Raw genomic sequence first — 13,109 nt, 5'->3', positions numbered from 1 at the left:
GCCATTTCATGTTGGAGTACCTAAAGGTAGGAGTTATCCCGCAAGGGCTAAGGGTGAGAAACATCCCAAGTCTATTTGTAAAAATTCGAAAATTCCTAGAACGCTGGTCACATAGAGCAAATAGATGTTCTCGGGATCTAATGATCCTTATAGTAGAAACATCTAAAGAGATGATACAAACACTAATGGAGGAAATCCAGGAATTAGAAAATAAAATCAAAAATGACCAAGCAATAGAGGAAGCGAAAAAGAAATTAGAAGAGGTAGAAGCAGAGATGGTATCCTACCACGAATACCTGATGAAACGAAAAACAGATAAGCTCAAAAAGGATGTAAGATACACTACCCAGGAAAAAATCTATCCATACCTGGCAGATAACTTTTACCAACAGCTACCAGTAGAGGAAGATCAATTTCAGTCTAGGAATGATAGGCCCATTAAGAAAATAGTAACCTTCTCGGACACCACAGACTCAGAAGGAGAGGGCTACAATCAATATCAAGCCAACGTGGGAAGCCGTCAGGGCCGAGGGGACAATAGGGGTGATCGGCCTGGTTTTTTAGCCCGGCGAGGAGCCCAGAGAACCAGATGGCGACCTCGGTACCAACGACGTCAACGGGGCGCGTATCAGCAGGGATACAACTACCCTCAAACACAGAATTTCTATCAGGACGACCCACAAGTTCTGACGACCAGACATGCCCACTATTGGCGCGAATAAATCAAATTCCAATTTTCAATTTAAGTACCACCGAAATTGACAGTCAGACTGAATCTGTATTAACAAAGGGACTGTCTTTCATCCCGCACACCAAAACTAATAAGTTTGAACTGTTCCAAGACCTTATCTCATTTTTTCGCAAGATCAGATTGCGGGCCTTCTTTGAGGATAGGCCCCCTCAAATAACAAGTACCCCTAATAGATCAGGGTTAGCACCTCCATCTACGTTCACTCCCACTTTGGAGCAGGTAGGACCTGAGGTGGCCATCTTCGAGCATGTGGTATTTAACAAAATAACAACAGCCACAAAATTTATTCCAGCACCCAGATATAACATACCTCATGACGAATACCAAGCCCTCATGAAACTCAAAAATAATACGGATATTACTATCAAAAGCTGCGACAAGGGTGGGGGTATAGTGGTAATAGATACAGACCGATATGTCACCAATATGACTACGATGTTGTCTGATAGAAAGCACTACACCCCCATCAGTGTTGACCCAACCAGAAGAGTGTCCAAATTAATAAGAGACTTAACGAAAAAAGGCTTAGAAGAAGGAGCCATTTGTGAGCAAGAATCGACTTTCCTAAATGTACCGAAACCCAAAATGGCTGCAATATATGGTATACCGAAAATCCATAAGAATGTCACTAATCCACCGTATAGACCCATAGTGACTACTATTGGGTCGGCAACAGAGACGCTATCTAAATACGTCGATGCCATACTACGTCCCCATATTCCCAAAACAAAATCATATATAAGGGATACAGTTGACATTATCAACAAGATTGAACAAATTAGCTTCAACCAATCTTCACAATTGTTGGTTACCATGGACATTGAGGCACTATATAGCAATGTCCCACAAGCGGCAGCATTAACGGCAGTAAAATGGTTTACTGAAACCTATGAAATAGACTGTCCTTTACAATTTTTACTGGAATGTCTTCAAATCATCCTTCAAGAGAACACCTTTGAATTCAATGGTGCACTGTACCAACAAACCCAAGGAGTAAGCATGGGTGCTTCCTGTGCACCCACGGTAGCAAACATCTTTATGGCATACTATGAACATCATTTTGTATACAATGAAGTTGCACCATTTAGTGAATCCATCACTAACTGGTCTAGATTTATAGATGATGTCTTTTACATCTGGAACGGGACAGAAGAAGATCTAACGGAATTTGTTTCCTGGTTAAATCTTTGCGATCCAAATATCCGTTTTGTGGCAGCAAGTGACAAACATAAAGTTGAATTCTTAGATGTAACAATCAAATCCACCGGACAACAACTAGTGGTTGATTTATTTACAAAGCCCACAGCAAGAAACACGCTCCTGCATTTCTCTAGCTATCATCCTTCAGCACAGAAGTCAACCATTCCTTTTGGGCAATTCCTTCGTCTTCGAAGGAACTGCACCAACATAGAAGACTATGACAAGCAATCGGTCATTATGAAGGCAAAATTTATAGCTAGGGGTTATCCCAGGAGGCTAGTACGTGATTCCTTCAAAAGGGCCCGGTATTTTGACCGCCAATGTTTACTGAAAAAGAAACCCCCAAAAGAACAAAAACGTTTGGTGATGGTTATGAGATATTCAACCATGAACGAGTCCGTACGGCAAATTGTAAATTCCAGTTGGCACATCTTAAATGCCACAAGAAGTGACTCAAACTCCCTACCCAAACCAATGTTTGCGTATCGAAAAAACAAAAACTTGAAGGATCTGGTAACTAGATCCCGCATGCAAAAACCGACAACTACCGCCACACAAATTACCAGTGAAGGTTTGCGGACAGTAAAAGGAAACTATCGATGTATGTCTTGCCTGGCCTGTAAGTCTGCCCTAGAGGTTAAACAATACTCCATTAATGGAGTTGAAATACATTTGCAGAGCTTAACGAATTGCAAAACTACCAATATAGTATATGCAATTCAATGTCCCTGCAAGAAAACCTACATAGGGGAAACATCAAGATCAATGGCAACCCGCCTAACAGAACACAGGTCTGCAATCAAAACGAAAAAACTACAAGCACCACTAGTACAACATTTTATTGATCTCAATCACACCACAGAAAATATAAAATGGTTAATATTGGAAAAGATCAATATCAGTGGAGCACAGGGCATGGAGATACGGAAAAGAAGGGAAGTCTTTTGGATTTTCTCGCTGGACACATACAAGCAAGGGTTAAACAATGAGATCCCGTGGAGTCAGGCTATCCGTTACAATAACTGATATGATGCGCATAACTGAAAGAAGCATCATGTAGGACTCCGCTATGAATTCAATACATCAAATAGGCATTCTTACATTTTGGCAACCTCTGGGTAAGGTATAAAGACAAGTTGTACAATAGGAAATTGCAACATCTCGATACAAATACATAACTTTAATGAATTTAGATACAAGGCGTTACGATTGCCCCAATTTGATCTCATTTGCTCTGGGTGTCTGGTCTGATGAGGGAATAAATACACAAGGATGTCTCTATTCCACCAATATTTTAACCGTGAGGTCTATAGACTTTGTCACTTATGGACTCGACCAATCTGTCCTGTCCTCTCTTTGTGCAGAGGTAATAGTTCATTGGCTCTACAACACACAGTGAACTAAACGTCTATGCCTTTAAGATCTTTTGTGCGCGCAGTAATTAGGCTACGTGTGATTGGCGGTTTCCAGAATACAATTATATCTGCGCCCAATCGACCATGCAAACGTAGCCCTTTCAAATGGAAACAGTTGCCAAATAGCACACGATAGGCTAGTTTGGCTCGCAAATTAGCCAATGACAGAAAGGCTTATACAATATAACGGAAATGTCGGATGTCGACAGCGTTTGCAGGCTGATACGACCGCAGGGGAGTGATGAGGCTGAGAACGGCGAGCTTTGAATAAGAAAATGACGAACCTCTGGTAAGTGATAATCAGGCCTCTTAATAACTAGCAGAAATAGAGATGATACAACGAACTGTACCGCTAAATATGAGGCAGACGATGACCTTTAATCCAGTCTAATATACTTATTTATAGATGACGTTACCGCAAGCCGTTTGAAAAAAGCATACCACGAGCGATTATTGCATACGCCGTGACTCGCTAGAGCAAGTAGCGTTGCTGTTCTGGTGAGTGCAATTTTGCGATTATGCGATTAAATAAATAGATTGGAAGTTGCACTTCCCGTCGATCTACACACGTAGTAAGTCTCAACATTCATCTAGATTTAAGCCTACTCCTCTTTCCTCCAGACAACGTCATTATTCTTCACCTAACCGTTAATATGTCCACCAGCTGACAGACACGCCAGATTTTGGACGGGACGATCCGGATACCATACATTGGCATTGTGCCTAAGTAAGTACCTAAAAAATCAATATAGACCTAGAATGTCAGCCATGAATGTTTCGCCCTCTAAATATAAATATTAATGTTAGGACACCACAATGTTATGTTTCCCATAGATCGCAAAGCGACATCAATCCAGCAGTAAGCCTCCTGTGATGCACGTTACTATTACTCTGCCCTGCCCAATGTAAGAATATATTTCCGAAAGTAAGTCAGTCGAAATTACATAGATACAGTGGCCCCGATTGTGCAACAGCTTCATCTCTAAAATCGTACTTTGTCCTGTTATAGAACTTTAAGCACAACCCATTGGCGGTGAAAAAGCAAATCGATACTAATATCTACAGACCTGCCCTCAATAGAGTAAATACGAGTAACGACACGCCTTAAGGTAATGAAATGAAATGATATAAAATAAGAAAAAATATATAGAGCGAGTAAAGAGAAAAGGAATAGAATCCCAATGAAACTCGTCTATATTTTTAATATAATTTTTACCTCGTACAGTATAGAATAAGGTCATGACGACTTCATAGATATATAATATCAGCCCTAGACCTAAGGGAGCACTTAAAGAATCTTGTAACAGCACACAGTAGCGATGAATTGACTACATCGTATTCGACAAAAGTGAATAGCCTTTAAAAACATTTAAAAACACTGAAAAACACTGAATCCATCTGAATGTTTTGAGTTTCCCCCAATCTGAGCCTGTACCGGCTACACTCTAAACACTAAAGGCAGCTATGGTGATTTGGAAATGAATATAATCTAATGTGTATAGGAAAAGGTATAAAATTGTAAATAGATATCTGTATGTAAAAAATTTGTAAATACGAAAATAGATGTGTATATATACGTTTTAGAATTATGATTATGCACTTTAGGTTGTTATGGTTTGCACAGACAATTATAGTTTATTCTCTTTTACTATAGGAGGTATCAGGATTATGGCTACCTGAAGAAGGCTGATCGCCGAAACGCGCGTAGAATCAAAAAGATATTAGCCATAACATATTATCTTCTGTTTCTGTTGTTTCTGTCTTTTGTCCTTTTTGCTTTTCTTACTAACTTTTGTCTTCTATTGATGATCTATTGTACAATGCAAATGCAAATGTTTACATTGATGTATGACGTGATAATTCTGATATAAAACGTACATAAAGAAAGGTTTTGCACATGTATATATATATATAAATAGGAATGAAAAAGCAAGAAATAAAATGAATTAATGAACTAATATGTGCAACAGTTGTCATACTTAATCAATAGATAACTATCAGTAAAAAGTTTGGATTGTCTGTGCAATATTTGTGGTGAATTGTTTCCTATTAAGTTTTGCTCAAGAAATTTTTGCTTTAAAACCCTATAATAGGAAATTTATTTTAGGGGTACCCTTGTTAAGTTACAATACATTTTCGGAATTGACCATTGTCTCAGTAAGTGCAGCTCATAAGGCTTGTTCGGGCCCTTTCCTGTTGGCTTGCAAATTCCAATATCACCATCTGTAGCCCAGTACAGCAGTCGGCAGCACCCTTCACCACCCTTTGAGGTGGACATGTTGTACTCATTAAGGAACACTCGTAGGGATGTTGTCGACCACTGCAACACCTGTGCACCATCCTACAACAAGCTGCTGACTACGAGGCACAGACTCCATCTTCTTCTAGACACTCGCAAGCCCTGCTAAACTCTTGGCACAGATGTAACACTCTTCATTTTCTTGCCAAACAGTATTTGGATATTTTGTACAGTGTTCCCGCTTTTTGTGTATAAATGCAACTTGTTAGTAGAATAAATAAATAGACAGACTATGTAGTCCATGATGTAGAAATAACAAAATATCTTTTATAATGTCCCTGCTTATAGTTACATTGAGCCCGACCCCTGGGGCACCTAGAGGAGACCTTAAGGGTGACTTATATGGAAACATAAGGTAGATTACTACTTTGGAAGTACCTTTGGTTCTGAAGTCGAGTTCACACATAATTGCAATCTAAAAGTAGCCTGCTAAGCAGGGCTGGCTTTTAAATTGACAGCCAGCACCACAGTAGTGCACACTCTAGTGTAGGAAATCAATTGGGCTGCTACACCTCCCGGCCCTATTTTATACTAGGGACCTATAGGTAGCTTGATCCCCCTTGCCTTTTTATATACGAGGGACTTACAGGGGTCTCTCATTGCCAATTATAATTATACCTAACCATGTACATTTAAACAGAGCTCAGGCCCTGGGTCAGGTCAGCAGAGCCCAAGGCACAATCGAGTCAGAAAACCAGCACCTAGTAGTCAAAATGGGAGCAAAAAGTAAGGAGACACTGCAAACAGGTCCTGATTTCTCACAAGCACTACAACCCATACCGGGCCTTCTCCCAGCTCTAGGCGTTCTCCGAATGTCACATTAATGCGTAGATCACTTTGGCAGTTTGTGCCGCTACGAGATTACGCAGGCAATGTCCATGGTTCTTAATGTCAGAGTTGCCTTTGTGTGTTCTGTCTCTCTGTCTTCTTGCTGGACCTTGTTTTACCAGCTTGGTGAACATGTAGCTCTTGTGGTGTTGGCGAGTGCATTCTGCGACACTGCACCTCTGGGGGTCAGTGATTTTAATATTGTAATTTTGTGGGGCACATTTGTTGTTATTTGCCACAAGGGTCTCTCTGGTCCACCACGGTCTCTTGTTCATGACCGATTGAGTGGAGAGAGGAAACCCATGGCCAGAGGGGCACTAAGCGGGCGCCATTTTGGGAGGTTAGCGCTCTAGTGATCCACCGCTGAGTCATTTAAAGTCACGTTACTCGCGGGCGCGCCACTGGCGCGCCAAAGGCATGCCTAAGGCAAGCCCGTCTGCGTCCGTCCACGCCAGAACACCGCCAGCTGACAGAAAACTCTGCTATACCTCGCGCCCACAACAATGTTGCCTCTAATCTATTCAAGGGAGGAGCTGTTGGAGCTGGGGACAAATAGGTTTTGCCTGAAATGCGAGGGTAGGTTTTGCCTGGATACTGGAGCCTTTAAAAACTATCGCCCTTGTTGCAAATGGCCAGTTAGTCAGCCCCAGAAAGCAGCTGGTCGTTGGAATAAAAATTGGCCCCCAGGGCTGCAAGCAATTACTAATACGACCCCTAAGGAAGACTTAAATAAAGATAAGAGGCCAGACGTCATTTTCCAAGCGCTAAACATTAATGCCAGGTCTATATCCAAGCATGCCACGGAAATCTGGGATCTTTTAGATGATCAAAAACCTGACATATGTTTTTTTACTGAGACATGGCTACACACACATTCCTCTCCCTCTCTAGCTATCGCCTTTCCCTCCGACTACACGGTATTAAGGCTGGATAGAACTGGAAAAAGGGGTGGAGGGCTGGCCATTGCGACCTGTTCCACCCTAAATTCAAAAGTGCTGGATACAATATCGTCTCCTAAGATGGAGCTGATGATTATATCTATTGAACCGGTCCATGGCCACAAAGTAATAGGAGCAGTTGTGTATCACCCTCCAGGGGAAAATAAGAAGGCCTTTTGCGCCTCCCTATTAGAAATACTTGCCCCATACGTTCTGCAAACGCAGGATTTTTTTCTTTTAGGAGATTTTAATTTTAATTTTGACATGGATTCTAATACTGACACTGCTGATCTGCTAGCAGCTATGGAATCGTTAGACCTGTTGCCTAAAGTAGTTTTTCCAACTCATGTAGCAGGCTATACGCTAGATAATATTTTTACCAATATCCCCAGCTTGAGCACAGAACCACCTCAAGTAGTTAGTTGGTCGGACCATATGGCCCTCAGTTTCTCTTTTTTGGCTCCTAAAGGTCTGGAAAAACCGCAAGGGTGGAAAGTCATACGTAGACGATGGAGGAAAATAACACCTAAGACGTTTTGTAAAGTATTTTCACCTCCTATGTTCAATGAATGTCAGGACATCAACGTAGCTTTATGTAAATTGGAGTCGGAGGTCATAAGGGCTTTCGACAAGATCGCCCGAGCAAAACATCTACAATCTATGACTGAAAAAGTCTGGCTCCCTGGTATTCTGATAGTTTAAAGACAGAGAAGGCTGCCTACAGGGTAAAGGAACGAAAATGGAGGAAAACAAAATCTGAGGTAGATAGACTGGCCTACAATATAGTACATAGGATGTATCTCATGAACTGCAATACAGCAAGACGAACATTCTTGGCCATTCGTATGGAGGTGGCAAAGGGTTCATCAAAATAACTTTTTAGGATTCTTAAGGGATTTACTGCTCCTAGAGTAGTCAATTCTACCTGCCCCCCTACACAGAAACTCTGCGATAAGCTCGCTATGCATTTTAAAAACAAGATAGATAACATTTATGACTCTTTCGAGCAGGTATCAGATAACAGGGAAAGAATCCTAATCACAAATAACCCCTCCCAAGTGAGATTGGAGACTTTTGAAACCATCACTAGGGAGCAGGTGCTACTACTTCTGAAAGGCATCAAGTCAGGCTCGTCGTCTGATATAGCCCCCCCTTATATGTTGTCGGATTTTGCAATGGAGCTAGTAAACCCCATAACGGAAATATGTAACTTATCTTTAGCAACCTCCTCTTTTCCGGCTAGATGGAAAAAGGCCTTTATTAAACCCCTGCCCAAGAAACCATCTTCAGACTGTGCCGATTTACAGAACTATAGACCTATTTCTCTCCTCCCGGGCTGCTCTAAAGTAATGGAAACTCTGATCAATCGCCAACCTTCAGATCATTTGGAACAGCACGGCCTTCTGGATTCCTCGCAGTCGGGCTTCCGCGCTGGTTACAGCACGGACTCCGCTCTGGTAGAGGTAACAGACACTATCAGGCTGCTATTGGATGAAGGGACTCCGGCGGCGCTGGTCCTTCTTGATCTGTCAGCGACCTTTGACACCATCTCTCACAGAATTCTGCTGGATAGACTGCAAGAGATTGGTGTCACTGGAATGGCATTACAGTGGCTGCGGATTTTTTTATCGGACGGATCTCAATGTGCTCAGTTAGACACATTTGTCTCTCAGACCACAGTCATGGATAAGGGGGTTCCTCAAGGCTCCATTTTAAGCCCCATCCTGTTCAACATCTATGTGGCATCTCTGGCCACCATTGTAAAATCCTGTGGATTCCAAACCATCTCCTATGCGGACGACACTCAGGTGATAATCCCCATAGAGAAGGACCACACGGTGACCAGAGACAGATTTAAGAGCTGTATGATGAAAATATCCACATGGATGAAAAACAACTATCTCCAACCGAATTCCAACAAGACGGAGATCTTATTGTTTGCTAAAGCGTTGGATTTGTGGACAGACGAGTGGTGGCCGGGGGAACTAGGATTACCCCCTCCCCAAAAAAATGGGTAAAAAATCTGGCCATCTTAATGGATAACAATTTATCCATGGAAGAACATGTTAAAACCCTATCAGGTAAATGTTTTTGACTGATACGCAGAAAGTCTTCCAGTGGATTCCTCTCTCCGTTAGAAGGCTTTTGATCCAGGCACTGCTAGTCAGCAGACTGGATTACGGGAATGCTCTCCTAGTGGAGAACCTGCTCTCTAGGCTACAAGTCGTGCAAAACACGGCTGCCCGTCTATGCTTAAATAAACCCCCGCTTACGCCATCTTTACCGCTACTAAGAGAGCTACATTGGCTGCTGATAAGAAAGAGGGCACTTTTCAAACTTTTGTGCCTAGTTTTTAAATCACTTTTCGGACAAGGACCTATATACCTTACAAAGAAGTTGGTATGGTATACTCCGGCACGACTGTTAAGATCCGGTAGCCAAAAGCTTCTCCAAATGCCGAGAATTAAAAAAGTTAAGATGGGGGGCCATGCCTTTTCCTATCTGGCTCCCAAATACTGGAATACGCTGCCCCTAGATCTGCATTCATGCCCCACCCTGACCATTTTTAAGAAGCACCTAAAAACCTGGTTATTCAACTGATTCGCTCTGCTCCTAGAAGCCTGCCTCCCAAGGCGCCGAGAGATCCCTTCGGGGATGATTTGTGCGCCATATAAATAATAATAATAATAATAAAAAGATAACAAGTATAGGAGATGTTGGATGAAATTTAATTTCACATCTTAAAAATTGTTGTGATGTTCCCCCTTTATGCTGCTAGTTTTAACTGTGGGTATTTTAATTATTTTATATTTCATGTTTTTAAGTGTTTTGTTACTGCATGATTATACATTTTTAAGTTATTGTGTTTGATTTTATGGCAATTGCCAAAATAAAGCTTTATTATGGAAATAACGGCTTTTAGACACATAGAGCTAACTTTACAGCTGCTCCCTTGTCTAAAAGCAATGCCTGCTCCCGCAGGATGCGGGGAGCCGGCACAGACCGCGGAGGCCTTGAGGCTCCCCCTGAAGGCCCCAAAAGATGCGAGTGGGTGCCCTGGGTCGGACCAGGGCACACACAGTAGGAGCCGGGCCCCAGGGATGGGGTCCTTGGGGCCGAAATTGGCCTGGAAGAGGGGCCGCTCGTTTTCCCTCCCACATTTAAAAAAATGCCTGGCCACAGTGGATGAGGTCATGGGGTCCCCGGGGACCAAATCGGCCCAGGAAAGGGAAGCCACAAACTCCCCTCCCCTAATGGAAGAAAGAAATGGTTGCTGGCAAGTCGCAGGTGACCCACCCCTTTCACCAGCCCTCTGCAAATGGGCCTCCTGGCACGCTACTAGTTGGGCGATGAAGTCTCCTTGGCTACTGAGAGCCCTTGGCCAACTACCCCTCTTGTTACCTCCAGTAAGTTCTACACAGCGGAAATGCTGAGAGGTTGTGGGAGGCCAAGCCCCCTTCCTCCACCACTCTGCAAACACCCCTCCTGGTTCACAACTGGTTGGGGTTATTGAGAGCCAACAACCACCACCTCCCGGGGCTAAAATAAACATTAAAAAGGGGGGCTGTGTGGCCCCTCTCAAGGGCCATTTATGGCCCAAGAGACCACCACCTCCTCGGACTGACCCGTGCAGTAGACAGGAGGGGGCCATGCAGCCCCCCTCCTGGAGCCATATAGGACCCTGGGAACTGCCACCCCCAGGGCTGGCTCCAGCTTTTCTCCTGAGGTACCCACCCTAAGGAGATAACTGTTTGCTTATGCTTGGTGGGAGCTATGACATCGGTGTATATCTGACTTCCGGGGTAAGGCAGATACACACCCTAAATTAACCTATGCTTTACCTCTAGTAGCTTGGCACAGAGCAGTTACGTTTAACGTAATAGGCAAGGTGTAGAGTATTTGTGAAACACTTAAAATACAGTAACTCAATGTAAACACCACAGAAAGACTCCACACAGGTTTAGAAATAGAGAATATTTATATGATTAAAACAAGACCAGGAAGACAAACATCAAACCAGTAGAAGTCGAGATATGCATTTTTAAATATTAAATATGAAAAAGGTGCTTAGAAGTCACTGTCAGTCAAGAGGTTACTTAAGGTCGCGAGGAACCAGTGCAAAGTCAAAATTCAAGCCGACCGCAATCGACAGCGGACCCGGCTGTAGGACCCAGGCAGGTCCTGTGAAGAAATACCTTGGATGGAGCTTTGGTCAATGTTGAAGACTCGAGATGAGGTGTCGAGGAGGAGTTGCGTTGTCGTTGATCCAAAGATGGAGGGCGACGGTTTGCGCTGATGCACGCTTTCAATGGAAGCTACAGTGTTCAACCCAATTGTGATACAGGCGCTGCGTTGATGTCGAGCCGCATGGTCCATCAGCATCAAGCCGCATCGGCTGTAGAATTACTGTCATTCAGCATCCGCTGCTTCGGTGTTGAAAGCGATGCGTAAATGTCGAGGTAGAAAAAAAAGGGGGCACCTCAGGCAGGCAAGGGTGTGACTATCAGATGGCAGAGGCCAGCAGCACTAGCAGGATTACAGGAAGTTGTTTGTGTCCCTGAGACTCCAGACTACAGGAGGCAAGCCAACAAGCCCTTGGCGTTCAAGTGTGATGGGTTCAGTCCTTGTCCTCAGCAGGTCAGAGATCAGCAGGCAGCAGAACAGCACAGGAACGCAGAGAAGCAGTTCCTCAGAAAAGTCAGCCACAGCAAAGGGGCAATCCTTACAGCATAGCAGTGTTTACTCCAGCAGAGCTTTTCCCAGGTCCAGTAGTATATTGATTTGATAGGGCCACAGCCCTGGTACTTATACTCAAAAGTGCCTTTGATGTAGGGTGTGACTTCAAAGGAACTCTCTGAAGTGCACAGGAATCCCTTTCAGCCCAACCATGGCTCCAGACTACCAATAGGGGAGAAATCACCGCTTGGTGTGAGGGCAGGACACAACCTATTTAGATGTAAGCGTGAGCCACCATTTCCCCTTCTTGCCCAGGAAGGCTATCAGTATGCAGATGAATACAGATGAATCTCCTGTCACACCCAGCCCTTCTTGTATTGAGCCTGTCTAGAGGGAATGCACAAAGTGTAAGTGTCACCCAGCCCAGACCTGTATTGTAGACAGACTGCAAGGCACACAGAGCAGTGAGAGCAGAGAAATGTCCACTTTCTAAAAGTGGCTTTTCTCAAATGGCACTGTTAAATCCAGCTTTACCATTAAAGAGGATTTATCACCACCATTCCAAACATATTAAACTTGAAGAAGATACTCCTTTCCAGTCATGAATTACAGCTTAAAAGGTGTTTTAAGGAACTCCAATTCTAGCCTATGGAAGGAGTAGGCCTCACTGCAGTGAAAAACAAATTTAGCTGCGTGGTGTATGTTTAGAGTATGTGGTGAATGTCACTGTTTGCAAACAGTGTGGTGTAGAGTGAACTCTCTCCATAGAGTAAACACTGTTTACCATACTTCCTTATCAGCTTCATTTCTTAATGAAGGCTTGGTGTGTGTCAGGGGTTTGATACAGATGAAAGCTGTGCCTTGGAATTTGCATTCACTATTTTGGCTTTCTCTGAACAGTTGTATACAGATTGAACACCGTACTCAATGAGAGTTTCCCATATGCCTGTGGTTGATTGCTAATGTGAACTATGCAACCTGTAAAGTACAGGCTATAGAGT

This window comes from Triturus cristatus, chromosome 1_1 (genome assembly GCF_964204655.1).
Source record: "Triturus cristatus chromosome 1_1, aTriCri1.1, whole genome shotgun sequence".
Classification (NCBI taxonomy): Eukaryota; Metazoa; Chordata; class Amphibia; order Caudata; family Salamandridae; genus Triturus; species Triturus cristatus.
This window is presented reverse-complemented; position numbering follows the sequence as displayed.